This window comes from Lithobates pipiens, unplaced genomic scaffold (genome assembly GCF_037356315.1).
Source record: "Lithobates pipiens isolate NorthernLeopardFrog02 unplaced genomic scaffold, aLitPip1_a1.2 Scaffold_16, whole genome shotgun sequence".
Taxonomy (NCBI): Eukaryota; Metazoa; Chordata; class Amphibia; order Anura; family Ranidae; genus Lithobates; species Lithobates pipiens.
In genome coordinates this window covers 440,553,389-440,568,740 of record NW_027507748.1, presented here as the reverse complement: position 1 = coordinate 440,568,740, position 15,352 = coordinate 440,553,389, and the positions used below count along the sequence as shown (strand labels likewise).

Genomic DNA, 15,352 nt, shown 5'->3' with positions numbered 1-15,352 from the left:
CCTGTCCGGTCACATCTTTGAAGGGATCGCCGACAATGGATGAGCAAGAGGAGCTTTTGGGTGACATTAAAGCTTTCGGGCATTACCAACTATTATTGAGCACTCTCTCCTTTCCTCTGCAGGTGCTGACTGACTTGGAAGAGATCAATCAGCCCAAATATAGGTAAGTATACAGACCTTTCTTACACAGGTTAGTCAGAATAGGTGTTAAGGGGTGGCTGCTCTAGTTTTCTTTTTTATGCTCCCCCCCTCTCTGTTTTCATCTAAGGATCAGAACAGTAAAATACTTCAACATTGTTAATCTGGGGGAGGGTAGTATTAGATGCATTAGCAGATTTAAGATACACTAACAAATTGAAGCCAAGCTGCAGATCACACTTTTTAAGTAGTTACAGCAACAGGTTTTTTTTTTCCTCTTTTGGATTTAAGGTTTTACATCAATGAAACAAAGCTGAGCATTGTAAGCACCCCTTTCAGCAGTAAATGGTTTGTCTTACTGGCTGGATTACTAGGTGAAAATAAAGGAAGGAAAGCCTAAAATAGAAAACAAATGCAGCCCCGCATCTAAGAATTGGTAATTCGCACCTTAACCCTAACCTTATAAAACAACCCATTCAGTTTAAAATAGAAATGCAAGGCAAAACGTACGTGAGTGTGTGGCACTAACTACACAATATGTACAGGCCCTAACTACCAGGCTGAGCAAGCCTACAGCTTGTCAGCTTCCACAGACACAGCTTTTTACCAACCTTTTGCTCTCACAGACCAGTGTTGTCACAGGTGATTTTAAATTGACCTGGGGAGAAGACCAAGATCCAAACTGGATCCTGGATCAGAGATCCTGGAACGTGTATGAGAAGAGCCTGGGAGACGTATAAACCCCCGAACAGGACTTCTTCTGGCTCTCTCTGGGATGCTCTGCTACTATATTATATACCGTATTTATCGGCGTATAACACGCACACTTTTTTCCCCTTAAAATCGGGGAAATCACGGGTGCGTGTTATACGCCGATCCCCTGCCTTTGTGAGACTCTGGGCGGCTTTCAGCCCCCTTCGGCCATTCTCAGCAGCTTTCGGCCACCTTCGGCCATTCTCGCCAGCTTGCAGCTTCCGGCCGATCTCGGCACCTTGTGAGCCTCTGGGTGGCTTTCTGCCGCCTTTGGCCCTTCTCGGCGGCTTTCGGCCACCTTCGGCTATTCTCACCAGCTTTCGGCCATTCTCACCAGCTTTTGGCCATTCTCACCAGCTTTCGGGCGCCTTCGGCTGATCTTGGCAGCTTTCGGCGGCATTCAGCAATCCATACAATAGACAAACAAGATATTTGGGGGCACACCCTAAAAAAATGCATAAAGATGGTGCTGCCATAAGACTATACAACAGAACAAAAATATTACAGCGCACACATGCAAAACTAACATTTATCTCCAGCAAGGCTATTTTTGTTCTACATCTATCTGTCCTGGCACCAGGGCCGCTGATAGGGGGGGACCACCAGCCCTCCTGTACTGGGCCCTGCCCTGTAGGGGGGCCCAGAGGCAGAGGGGGGGACTCCCACATTATAGGGACTATACTAATCCTGAGCTAGGGTCCCATGTAGTGTGCGTGGGAGGAAGCAGAAAGCTAATTATTTAAACACTTTTGGGAGTAATCTGCAGCCGTATGTCCAGACTATTACATACAGTACATTACACAAGTCCCAGTCTCTTCTATATCAATACGCTGGCCGGGACTTGTGTAATGTAATTGTCTGGACATACGGCTGCAGATTACTCCCGAAAGTGTTTAAATACTTTGCTTTCTGCTTCCGGCTGTCCAACTTCGTGCCCAGGTGGAAGGAGCAGAGGTTTTAGAGGAGCTCAGCTTCTGGCCGGTCCCCACGCTCCCAGATCCAGAGGATCCAATCCCCCCACCCCAAGAGAAGCACTGCATGAGGACCCCAGATAAAAGAAGCCAGCAGGACCAGGTACTTGTGAAGTCGGGGGATGTTAGGTGGAGGTAGAGACTGGGCCCGGGCTCTGAGCATAAAGTTGGCCATACTGCATACTGCTCTCCCACATATCTAAAATATTGTGGGTATTCACCGTGCCCAGAGTGAAAGTCTTTTCCCTGCTGTGTGGGGGGCCCCGCCAGGTAGACTGTACGGGGCCCCATGATTTTTAACAGCGGCCCTGCCTGGCACACTCATCCTGCAGATCCAACTCTCGCATCCATTTCATGTGCTTGTATGTGATGTCACATACAAACATCTGGAATGGATGCGCAATGATGAGCTCAAGTCAGGAGCATTTTCTGAAAGCAGGGGGCCTGTGTGAAGGATCATAAGATGAGGCCGAGGGCCCCCCCCCCCCCCCCACAGCTGAGAAAAAGTTGGGTGTGGTTTTCATTGTGCTGAATACTGGCCCTGGCTTAAAAGGGACACAGAGAGCACGGGCTTCAGTAGTAAGTGATGCAAAGGTTCAGGAATAATTTCAACAAAGTTCCCAGAAGCTCAACAGTAATTCCACAAACTGTCACCTGATTGTGGTTCTCTCAATCACTGTGAAATCCCTTCTTTCTGAGACTGGTAGTGGCAACCAAGCGAATAGTCTTCCTCCAGATAGTGGACGGGGCTGGCAGGATTGTGATTTGTGATTGGCTTTAGCAGTTTCCAGTGACAATCCTCCTCCTGAAAAAAGGGACCCCCCCCCCACCAAAACTGCGCCCAATCTCTTCCCCATTATAAAAGCTGGCAATTGCAGGTACAGTAAAGTTAGAGAACCAAACAATGTTTTAAAATATTTTACAATTTGTGGGGGCACAGTGTCTCCCCCTCAGTGCAGGTGCGGTGTGGGGAATTCTGAAATTGGAATGCATTAGTGTCTCACTGACACTTCCCTGCACTGCTCTGCTGATGGGGAGGGAGCCGAGTGCCGGCAAAAGAGGCTTTGAGTGCCGCTTGTGCCACTGGTGTTGGGGGTTGCCTACCCCTATAATAGACCAACACAAAGTGGCACATAATTGTGAAGTGGAAGGAAAATGATAAATAGTTTCCACTATTTTTTACAAATAAATATGTGAAAAGTGTGGTATGCATTTGTATTCAGCCCCCTTTACTCTATTATGCCTAACTAAAATATAGTGGAACCAATTGCCTTTAGAAGTCACCTAATTCATAAATAGAGCCCACCTGTGTGTAATTTAATCTCAGTATAAATACAGCTGTTCTGCGAAGCCCTGAGAGGTTTGTTAGAGAACCTTAGCAAACAAACAGCATCATGAAGGCCAGGGAACACACCAGACAGGTCAGGGATAAGGTTGTGGAGAAGTTTAAAACAGGGTTAGGTTATAAAAAAAATATCCCAAGCTTTAAACATCTCACGGAGCACTGTTCAATCCATTATCTGAAAATGGAAAGAGTATGGTACAACTGCAAACTTCAAGGAGATTATTAATTAGAGGCCCATGGTTACTCTGGAGGAGCTGGAGAGATCCACAGCTCAGGTGGGAGAATCTCTCCACAGGACAACTATTAGTGGTGAGATCCACAAATCTGACCTTTATAGAAGAGTGGCAAGAAGAAAGCTATTGTGTAAAGAAAGCCATAAGAAGTCCTGTTTTCAGTATGTGAGAAGCCATTTGGGGAACACAGCAAACATGTGGAAGAAGGTACTCTTGTTAAATGAGACCAAAATGTTACTTTTTGTCCTAAAAGAAAACGCTATGTGCGGTGGAAAACGAACACTGCATATCACCCATAACACAACATCCCCACCTAGAAACATAGTGGTATCAGCATCATGTTGTGGGGATGGTTATCTTCAGCAGGGACAGGGAAGCTGGTCAGAGTTGATAGGAAGATGGATTGAGCCAAATACAGGGCAATCTTATGCCACGTACACACGACCAGACTTTCCAGCAGACTAGGTCTGAAGGGATTAGTCTGTCGGAGAATCGGATTGTGTGTGGGCTAAACTGATCATTTTTCGGGAAAAAAATCCAAACAACCCAGAAATAGAACATGTTTCAAATCTATCCGACGGACTCAAATCGGGAAAACCGTTTGTCTGTGTGCTGGTCCGATGGACTAAATACAAAGCAAGGGAAGCTATTGGTTACTGGCTATTAAACATCCTTGTTTAGTCCCATTTATGTCATCACGTTCAAAAACAAACAAACTTAGGAACGGACTTAGTCCGTTTGTGTGTGGGCAACTCCGTTCGTTTGGAAAATCTGATGGACCTAGTCTGCCGGAAAGTCCGGTCGTGTGTACGTGGCATTAGAAGAAAACCTGTTAGAGTCTGCAAAAGACTTGAGACTGGGGTGGAGGTTCACCTTCCAGCAGGACAACAACTCTAAACCTACAGCCAGAGCTACAATGGAATGGTTTAGATCAAAGTGTGTCATTGTGTTATAATGGCCCAATCCAGACCTAAATCCAATTAAGAATATGTGGTGTGACGCTATGATACACGTTAATAGGTACATTTCACCTCGCATTCGTTCCATTGTAAGGGACTAAACCGGAATCCGGCCTGGTTTTTCCAGCCTCTGTGGCAGGCTGGGTTCCGGTCCGGATGTTCGGGTCCACTGGAGTCCACAGTTAGCTGGACCTATAGTTTTGAGACTCAGGAAGGAACGTGAGTGAAAGGAGCTCTGGCTGTTGGACTAAAAAAAGGTTTGTGTATGTTTTGTAGGTGACAGGGACCAGCCCCGCACTGTATAGAGAGGAGACTATTTGTTTAGTTAGCGCCGGACGGCAAGGATTTCATTTACTGTTTGTTTCTCGTTACTTTGCAAACCTCCTGCAAATAAACCTGGCATCTGCCAGATTTTTAAGAAAGTGCCTGTTTGCTTACTGTCATTCAGAAAAGGAGATTCCCATGAGCTAATCTCCCCACAGTGGCAAGACTTGAAAATTGCTGTTCACAGATGCTCTCCATCCAATTTGACAGAGCTTGAGCTATTTTGCAAAGAATGGGCAAAAATGTCACTCTCTAGATGTGCAAAGCTGGTAGAGACATCCCCAAAAATAGCTGTAATTGCAGCGAAAGTTGGTTCTACAAAGTATTGACTTAGGGGGACTGAATACAAATGCATGCCACACTTTTCACGTATTTATTTGTAAAATATTTTGAAAGCCATTTATCATTTTGCCTCCACTTCACAATTATGTGCCACTTTGTGTTGGTCTATCACATAAAATCCCAATAAAATACATTTACATTTTTGGTTGTAACATGATAAAATGTGGAACATTTTAAGGGTTATGAATACTTTTTCAAGGCACTGTATAACACAGGACCAGTGGGTCGGACCTAAAGATAACCCGCCGAAACCAAAGAATCTGGAAATGCATTAACCTAGAAACCCTAAAAATAGGGTTTATGTACCCAACCATAAAAACATTTTTTTTCTTGAAGTCCTTTGAGAAAAACAGGTCTCAAACCTCTACGTTTATGATTATGTCTTGGTACTGATTTGCTACAAAACTGAAGCATGCTGGTAGCTGGATCGGTTACCCTGGGCTTGTCTAAAGTTTTTTTGTTTGCCTGTTACCTCAGTGGACCTGAAGAAAATAATTTTTTGGTGAGTACAAAATTCCTATTATGCAATATTTCCTTTTTTACCAGACTAAAATGAAATACTATATATATATATATATATATATATATATATATATATATATATATATATATACACATACACAGTGCCTTGTGAACTTTTCAACCTTTTGACACATTTCAGGCTTCAAACACAAAGATATACATTTTTTATTTTTTGTGAAGAATCCCCAACAAGTGGGACACAATTGTGAAGTGGAACGAAATCTATTGGATATTTTAAACTTTTTAGCAAATAAAAAACTGAAAAGTGGCGCGTGTAAAATTATTCGGCCCCTTTACTTTCAGTGCAGCAAACTCACTCCAGAAGTTCAGTGAGGATCTCTGAATGATCCAATGTTGTCCTAAATGACTGATGGTGATAAATAGAATCCACCAGTGTGTAATCAAGTCTCTGTATAAATGCACCTGCTCTGTGATAGTCTCAGGGTTCTGTTGAAAGCACAGAGAGCATCATGAAGACCAAGGAACACACCAGGCAGGTCCGTAAATACTGTTGTGGAGAATTTTAAAGCCGGATTTGGATACAAAAAGATTTCCCAAGCTTTAAACATCCCAAGGAGCCCTGTGCAAGCGATCATTTTGAAATGGAAGGAGTATCAGACCACTGCAAATCTACCAAGACCTGGCTGTCCCTCTAAACTTTCAGCTCAGACAAGGAGAAGACTGATCAGAGATGCAGCCAAGAGGCCCATGATCACTCTGGATGAACTGCAGAGAACTACAGCTGAGGTGGGAGAGCCTGTCCATAGGACAACAATCAGTCGTACACTGCACAAATCTGGCCTTTATGGAAGAGTGGCAAGAAGAAAGCCATTTCTCAAAGATATCCATAAAAAGTCTCGTCTAAAGTTTGCCACAAGCCACCTGGGAGACACACCAAAACATGTGGAAGAAGGTGCTCTGGTCAGATGAAACCAAAATCTAACTTTTTGCCCACAATGCAAAACGATATGTTTGGCATAAAAGCAACACAGCTCATCACCCTCAACACACCATCCCCACTGTCAAACATGGTGGTGGCAGCATCATGGTTTGGGCCTGCTTTTCTTCAGCAGGGACAGGGAAGATGGTTAAAATTGAGGGGAAGATGGCTGCAGCCAAATACAGGACCATTCTGGGTGAAAACCTGTTGGAGTCTGCAAAAGACCTGAGACCTGGGACGGAGATTTATCTTCCAACAAGACAATGATCCCAAACATGCAGCAAAATCTACAAAGGAATGGTTCACAAATAAACGTATCCAGGTGTTAGAATGGCCAAGTCAAAGTCCAGACCTGAATCCAATCGAGAATCTGTGGAAAGAGCTGAAAACTGCTGTTCACAAACGCTCTCCATCCAACCTCACTGAGCTCGAGCTGTTTTGCAAGGAAGAATGGGCAAGAATTTCAGTCTCTCGACGTGCAAAACTGATAGAGACATACCCCAAGCGACTTGCAGCTGTAATCGCAGCAAAAGGTGGCTCTACAAAGTATTAACGCAACGGGGCCGAATAATTTTGCACGCCCCACTTTTCATTTTTTTAGTAGTTAAACAAGTTTCAAAAATCCAATAGATTTCGTTCCACTTCACAATTGTGTCCCACTTGTTGGTGATTCTTCACAAAAAATAAAAATGTTATATTTTTATGTTTGAAGCCTGAAATGTGGCAAAAGGTTGATATACACATATACTGTAGACTTTCCTTATTACTGAACATAAAGAACATTTACTGAATATAAAATATATTAAACGTCTCTCATTGCACAAAAGTCCAACTCCACTTTCAGTTTTAGATAGGATGTACAGTGGAGCCTTGGTTAACGAGTAATGCGGTTAACGAGCGTTTTTGAAAGACGAGCAATTTTTTTAATTCCGACTCAGTTTGCGAAGGTTGTTTCGCAAAATGGACATAATTCAAACGAATGGGGTGTGCAGTACCGCATTTGGCCAGAGGTGTGAGGTGTGGGGGCACCAGTGACACTCGGAACGGTTTGGGGCCGTTCGGAAATACTCTGAATCACTCGGAAATACCCTGCTCCCAAGTGTTTTCGAGGCTTTCCAAGTTCAGCCGAGCTGTCCCCAAGTATTTACGAGGCTCTCCAGCACCCCCCACCTGCGGCCACATGTGGCATTGCATGCAATAGAAGTCAATGCGGAACAAATTATCTTTGTTTCCATTGACTTCTATGGGGAAACTCGCTTTGATATGCTTTAGATTACAAAAATGCTCCTGGGACGGATTATGCTCGTAAACCAAGGTTTCTCTGTAGTCAGGTTTGAACTGAAGTTTTATTGCTGTCTGTTTTCTTCTGGGGAGATTTCCCCTCAATTCATGTCATTATGCCACAGGCATGGGAAACAAAGGGAATATTCTTTATGAAATTATAAAACAACAAAAAAGTAAAGACAAGTTTAGAAAAGAGTTTGTTTTCTTGAGATGAAGGCACTAACATTTAGTGTACAGAAGAACATTTTCGTAGTTCAGCTGGTTAACAAAGAAACTTGGACAAAACCTCCTGTGGGTCAGAACCACTGGGCATCTATTGAAAGGTTGTACCAATATGAAGTCTGGAGCCACGTTAGTCATTACTTATTTGCACATAAATACTATTACAAGTAGTGGTAAAATAATTAGATGTTTATCAAAGAGATAGAAACATATAACATCTCCAAAAACAGCACAGAGCAGCAACCAAAAGCCATAAAGCAACTCTTTTCTATATGCATTGCTCTTCTATCAAACACACAAATTGGATACTATTTCAAGGCACAGCAGTAATCTAAATCTTACAGCCTTGTTAAAACTCCAGACACACACATCTGACAGGTACAACAGAGATTAATGAGCCATGACCAGAAGTTTGATTTTTCTGTCAAGTGCTCCCATCCGTTTTTAATAAACAGAAGGACAACATAAACGCTGAATGCTAGGTGCTCTTTGCCTTTCCAACTAAGCTAGCTGCTTTTTGGTGATATATGTCTTTTTGCTGAGTTATTACGAGGAACCACTGACAAATACTTTACTAGACCCTTCAGCTAGACCTCCAGTAAAAGCCTCTTTAATGTGACTTGCACAGGAATCACCAATGAGCTAGGGTTAACAGCATCGCTGCCAGACCAGAATAACAGCAGATAAAAAACTGGTGTTATAATCTGACCATCATATAAACGCAAGTGGAGTAGTGACTGGGCTTTTAGCTTATTATTTAAAAGTAGTCCTACTGTTACATGGCCGATCAATGGCCATATAAATTGGCCCTCCTGGGCAACTCTTCTAGTTTTATTTATATATATATATATATATATATATATATATATATATATATATATATATATTAAAATAAGTATTGAACATGTCACAATTTTTCTAGGTAAATATATTTTGAAAGGTGCTATTGACATGACATGTCGGAGGCAACCCATGCAATCCATACATTCAAATAAACCAAAACAAATACGTTCAGAAATTAAGTTGTGTAATAAAATGGAATGACACAGGAAAAAAAATTATGAAAAAGTACTGAAATGTATTTAATAATTCGTACAAAATCCTTTGTTGGTAATGACAGCTTCAAGACGCCTCCTGTATGGAGAAACTAGTGGCATGCATTGCTCAGGTGTGATTTTGGTCCATTCTTCCACACAGTCTTCAAATCATGAAGGTTCCGTGGGCCTCTTCTATCAACTCTGATCTTTAGTTCTTTCCATAGATTTTCTGTTGGAATAATGTCAGGTGATTGGCTGGTCCATTTTAGCAGCTTTATTTTCTTTCTTTGAACCCAATTGAGAGTTTTCTTGGCTTTGTGTTTGGGGTCATTGTCTTGCTGAAATGTCCACCCTCATTTCATGTACATCATCCTGGTAGATGGTAGCAGATTTTTATGAAGAATGTCTTGGTACATTTTTCCATTCACCTTTCCTTCAACGATATGAAATTTGGCAGTACCATATGCCGAAAAATAGCCCCACACCATGATGTTCCTACCTCCAAACTTCACTGTTGGTATGGTGTTCTTGGGTTAATGTGCAGAATCATTTGACCTCTAAACGTGGTGGCATCCACAGAGTTCAATTTTGGTCTCATCTGACCAGACTGTATTCTCCCAGTATTTCACAAGCTTGTCTAAATGTTGTGCAGCAAACTTTGAGCTAGCTTCAACATGCTTTTTTCTTCAGTAATGGAGTCTTGCGTGGTGAACTTGCATACAGGCCATGGTGGTTGAGATTACTTATTGTTTTCTTTGAAACAATTGTACCTGCTAATTCCAGGTATTTGTGAAGCTCTCCACGTGGTCCTTGGCTCTTGGCCAACGCTTCAGATTATTTTTTTCACTGCTCTGTCAGAAATCTGGTAATGGCTAGTTTATGGTGAAATTATGTTCATTTCATTTTTGGATTATGGCCCCAACAGTGCTCACTGGAACATTCAGAAGTTTAGAAATCCTTCTGTAACCAATGCCCTCAGTTTGTTTTGCAACAATAAGGTCACGAAAGGTCTTGAGAGAGCTCTTTGCTTTTACCCATCATGAGATGTTTTTTGTGTGACACCTTGGTAATGAGACCCCTTTTTGTAGGCCCTTAGTTGCGACTTAACCAGCTGATATTAATTTTCACTGACAAGCGGCAAGATTGCTTTCTAATTACTGATAGACTTCAGCTGCTGTCTTGGCTTTCAATGCCTTTTTGCACCTCCCTTTCCTCATGTGTTCAAGTTCTTTGTTTTGGTTTCTTTGTATGTATGGATTGCATGGGCTGTTACCGACATGTGGTGGAAATTTCATGTCAGTAGCACCTTTAGGCCCATTTCACACTGGGGCGGTGTGGGCGCTATTTTTAGCGGCGCTTTACCGCCATTTTAGCGGCGGTCTGCAGATGCTAGCAAGGCGGTTTTAACTCCTGATAGTGGCCGAAAAAGGGTTAAAACTGCCCACAAAGCACCGCTGCAGCGGCACTGCCAGCGGTATAGCCGCGCTGCCCCATTGATTTCAATTGGTAGGAGCGGTGAATACACCGCTCCTTTCACCTCTCCAAAGATGGGGCTAGCAGGACTTTTTTCACCATCCTGCTAGCGCACTGCTCCAGTGTCAAAGCCCTCCGGCTTTGACACTGGAGTGAAAGGGGCTGTTTTTTTCAGGCGTTACAAAGGCGCTATTTTTATCGCTGTAGCGCCTGAAAACCCCCCCAGTGTGAAAGGGGCCTTAGAAATATATTTACCTAGAAAAATGGTAACTTGATCAATATAAGCCCCAGGCTGCACCCTGTGTATATAAATCAAAAGTACAGACTTCAACTGCAGTCCTCACCCATTCCACCCCGACACATTTAACCCAGATTGGGCGTAAGTGTAGAGGTGAAATGCATTAGAACGGAGTTACCAATGGGCAGGGACTGTAGCTGAAGCCTGTTCTTTCACTTTGCTTTGAGACATGGTAGATATATAGAAGCCTGGGGCTTTGTATTACTAGGGATGAGCTTAGGACCTTAGCCATTTGTTTACAAACAGAACAAAGCTGCTGGGATTTGTCATTTTGCCAGCAATTTAAAGCACACGTGTTGCTGTAGTAGGTTGTAGATATTGCACAGTCAGGGTCATTATTTTTTCAATCTTTCACTTTAAGCAGGACTACAATCTCTGCTCCAGGCAATCTTTTATTTATTTTTTGCTTTATTTCATGTCCCCCCAGGGCAGTGTCCAGTCCCCATCCCATTTATTTGATAATCTCTTGCCTATTAGCCTAGAAAATGGTCATTACTGTTTTTTTTTTAAACAATAAACTGTTATTAAACCCTGCATTCACTATATTTGCTCTCCCACAGAACATGAAAATTCAGTTATAGGGAAATTTTATGGGATTTTTAAAGGTGCAAAATAAAGTACAGTGATCTCAAAAGATGATGTAAAAAGTTGTATTTAAAGACAAATAAAAAATAGTTTAAAATGTTTTAAACTATTTTTTATTTGTCTTTAAATACAACGTTTTACATTATCTTTTGAGATCACTTTACCTTCTTTTGCACCTTAAAAATACCATAAAATTTCCCTATACCTATTCAATTAAGGGATGTGGTCCTAATAATAGTGGTTTGCCCGTGGTTATAAAATCCATTTTGTATGGAAATGCAGTTACTTCAGTAAATATAAGCCTTTCTCATCAGCAGTATATAACAGTCTTGTGACTTCTATCAGTGTCCAGCCAAGCACTGGTTAAAGCTTGTAGGAGGAGTTTTCTTTCTCCTCTGACTGTCCTATGAAGCTGCATGACCCCTGACCCTTTGCCTGGACAGTGCCGATTGGCCCTGTGCTGATCACATGCACCCTCCCCCCCAAAAATATACATCTTTAGCAATATACACCAAACAGAGCAGGTGCAGAGTACCCCCAAGTCTCTGTACTATCAGCAGATGGATTGGGTACAGTGGAACAAGGGGAGGATCAGAGAAGACTGTATCAAACAGCCTTTTTACACAATGCATATAAGGAAATGTCCCAGCTGAGATGTATGTTGAGCATAAGAACAGTTCACTGACATGGAGATCAAACGGTGACCAAATTTGTTGCCACGGGCAACAATAACACGGTCCTCACTGACAACAGTAGGTTCCCAGATGCAATTGGGGCAACAGGTTGTAGCAACGGTAATACACTGGGTTTGCATGGAGCTCTGCTTTAGTAATTATTGGCAGCTTCCTTAAGAGCCGGTTCACACAGGGGCGACTCAGATCTGACTTCGGGTCACCCCTAGTCACGCTACATGTAAAAATCAATGTAAGTGAATGAGAGACGTCTTAATGCACACTACTGAAGTCGCTACGACTTCAGAAAAGGTTCCTGTACTACTTCTATCTGACTTCTAGGCGACTGGTACCCATTGATTTCAATGGAGGTCGCCTCCAAGTCAGATCTCCGTCTATACGGAGGCGACTCTCACAGAATTATTAGCTCTCAAGGGGGAACTCCACGCCAAATTTATTTTAAAAATTTGGCGTGGGTTCCCCCTCCGAGAGCATAACAGGCCCTTAGGTCTGGTATGGATTTTAAGGGGAACCCCCTACGCCAAAAAAAACGGCGTGGGGGCCCCCCCCAGATCCATACCAAACCCTTATCCGAGCACGCTACCCGGTCGGCCAGGAAAGGGGGTGGGGATGAGCGAGCGCCCCCCCCCCCCTGAGCCGTACCAGGCCGCGTGCCCTCAACATGGGGGGGTGCTTTGGGGAAGGGTTGTCGGGAAGAGGCCCTTGTCCTCATCAACATGGGGACACGGTGCTTTGGGGTGGGGGGGCCGTGCGGCCCCCCTTCCCCAAGGCACCCCCCCATTTTGAGGGCACGCGGCCTGGTACGGCTCAGAGGGGGGGGGGCGCTTGATCGTCCCCACCCCCTTTCCTGGCCGGCTGGGTAGCGCGCTCGGATAAGGGTCCGGTATGGATCTGGGGGGACCCCCACGCCGTTTTTTCGACGTAGGGGGTTCCCCTTAAAATCTATACCAGACCTAAGGGCCTGTTATGCTCTCCGAGGGGGAGCCCACGCCAATTTTATTTTATAAATTTGGCGTGGAGACAGCACGGCAGGACAGGAAACAGCGGGACAGGAAACAGCATAGACTCCCGTGAGAGTCTATGCCCAGAAGTGGGTGAAAATACCTGTCTTGGACAGGTATCTGCACCCCCCTGAAAGGTGCCAACTGTGACACCGGAGGGGGGGAGGGTTCTGATGAGCGGAAGTTCCACTTTAGGGTGGAAACCCGCTTTAAATGAACCTGTGTACACGTACACATAAGCCAAAACTGGATGAGTTGAGGGGCAGCTGAAAAAAGAATTCAGCTGCAATAGCAGGAGATTGTGACCGGCTCTCTATGGAGCTGGTTCGCATATCTCTGCAGTGGCACAGTGTGTCTTTTGGTCCATTTCAGGTCTGAATTTGGGCTGAAAAGACCTGAAACGGTGAACGAGGACACATCGGACTCCCGCTGTGTGTATGCTCATATGTGAATCCAGCCTAAGGCTCTGTTTCCACTACAGTTAGTAGTTATGCGACTTGACACATGTGAAGTTACATGACAAGTCAAAACCCATGTATTTCAATGGTCCTCGTTCTTATTGGTGCGACTCAAGTTGCAGCGACGCAAAAAATGTTTTTTGCACTACTTTGTTCTAACTTCGGTGTGACGTGTTCTCACTGGTCAAATGACATTGCATCAAAAATCGCATTGCAAAGATGCACTGTAAATCGCGTGACTTTGGGGTTGCAATAGTGGACATGGAGCCTAAAGGTCTGTTCACACTGGTGCGTTGCTTTTGTTTTTCAAGCATTGCGTTACACACCACAGTGCACAGATTGTGCACATCTATGTGCTGTGGTGTGTTACAATTGAAGTGCCCTAAAAAACTGTGCATTGGGATATTATTCAAAGTGAATGGCAAAGCAACACACTGCACTACAGCAAATATGTTGCCTTGCGATTTCAGTAAAGCACTGAGTGCAATAAGGCAAAGTACAGGTGTGAAATGTCTCTAAAACAAGCCCTCATTCATCTCTCTATCTATAAGCATTTTGGAGAAAATTCCTTTTCAATGCTACAACACATGCAATAAAATCTTAGAGCCCTTTCACACTGTGCCTCCTAGGGCGTAACCGTTGTTTTAGCGGCGCTACTCGGCTGTTAGCGGGGCAGTTTTACCCCCCCGCTGGTCGCCGAAAAGGGGTTAAATCTGCCCGCAAAACGCCGCCGGTATAGCAGCGCTGCCCCATTGATTTCAATGGAGAGGAGCGGTGGAGGAGCTGTGAGTTGACCGCCCCTTCACCGCTCCAAAGAAGCTGCTGGCAGGCCTTTTTCTGACATCCTGCCAGCGCACAGCTCCAGTGTGAAAGCCCCCGGGCTTTCACACTGGAGTGAATGGAGCAGCGGTTTGCAGGCGCTATTGTTAACGCTATAGCGCCTGCAAAATGCCTCCGGTGTGAAAGGGGTCTTAAAGAAAACAACACAAACAGGTGTTTCTAATGGTGGCCACACATGCTTCAATTTTTTGTTTTGTTTTATTATCCGCTGTGAGATTTGATCAAAACTATCAAATCTGCAGACAATAGCCATAGCTCAGTTCCATCAAACTGCGTTGATCAGTCAGGGCAGAAAATGATTGATTGTTTCGATAGGCATCACTAATATAATTTGTTCATGAATATGATCATATTTCGATCAGATTATGAGATTACATGGTGTAAACAGAGATGCAATTAATATATTACGATCGTAAGATAAGTTGTATAATTGTATTTTAATTATTGTTGAAAATTCACTTCCCTCCTGTGTGGCATATCAATGTAATGGGTTGTCGACTATAAATCGATTATTTCTATAGGGACAGATTTCTCAATTATCAAAGCGTGTATGGCCATCATAAGCTTTTAGGCCCCTTTCACACAAGACAGATCACCTACTGAATCAGAGCAGAACAGATCAGATGTCTCTGTTCAGTTTTTTGCTGCAAGAGCTTCCAGGCCCTTAGCCCCTGTACACACGGTCGGACATTCCGACGGAAAATGTCCATTCGGACCGTGTTGTCGGATAATCCGACCATGTGTGGGCTCCATCTGACTTTTTCTGTCGGTATGTCCGACCAACAACGTTTGAGAGCTGGATATAAAATTTTCCGACAACATGATCTGATCGGACTTACAAGACCAAAGCTATTGGCTACTAGCTTGAACGTAGTCCTGTCGTAACGAACGAACGTCATCGTGTTCCGAACTATCGGATTTTCCATCAACTTTGT

At 43.7% G+C, this 15,352-nt stretch overlaps 1 long non-coding RNA gene across 1 annotated transcript in view; it reads left to right on the top strand.

Annotated features, from left to right (window-relative positions):
* Positions 1–4,595: 4,595 nt before the first annotated feature.
* Positions 4,596–15,352, top strand: part of LOC143984417 (uncharacterized) — a 132,756-nt gene continuing 121,999 nt past the window's right edge. The window contains exon 1 of the long non-coding RNA XR_013274844.1: positions 4,596–4,656. This is a non-coding gene — a long non-coding RNA (uncharacterized LOC143984417). The remainder of the gene's footprint in view (positions 4,657–15,352) is intronic.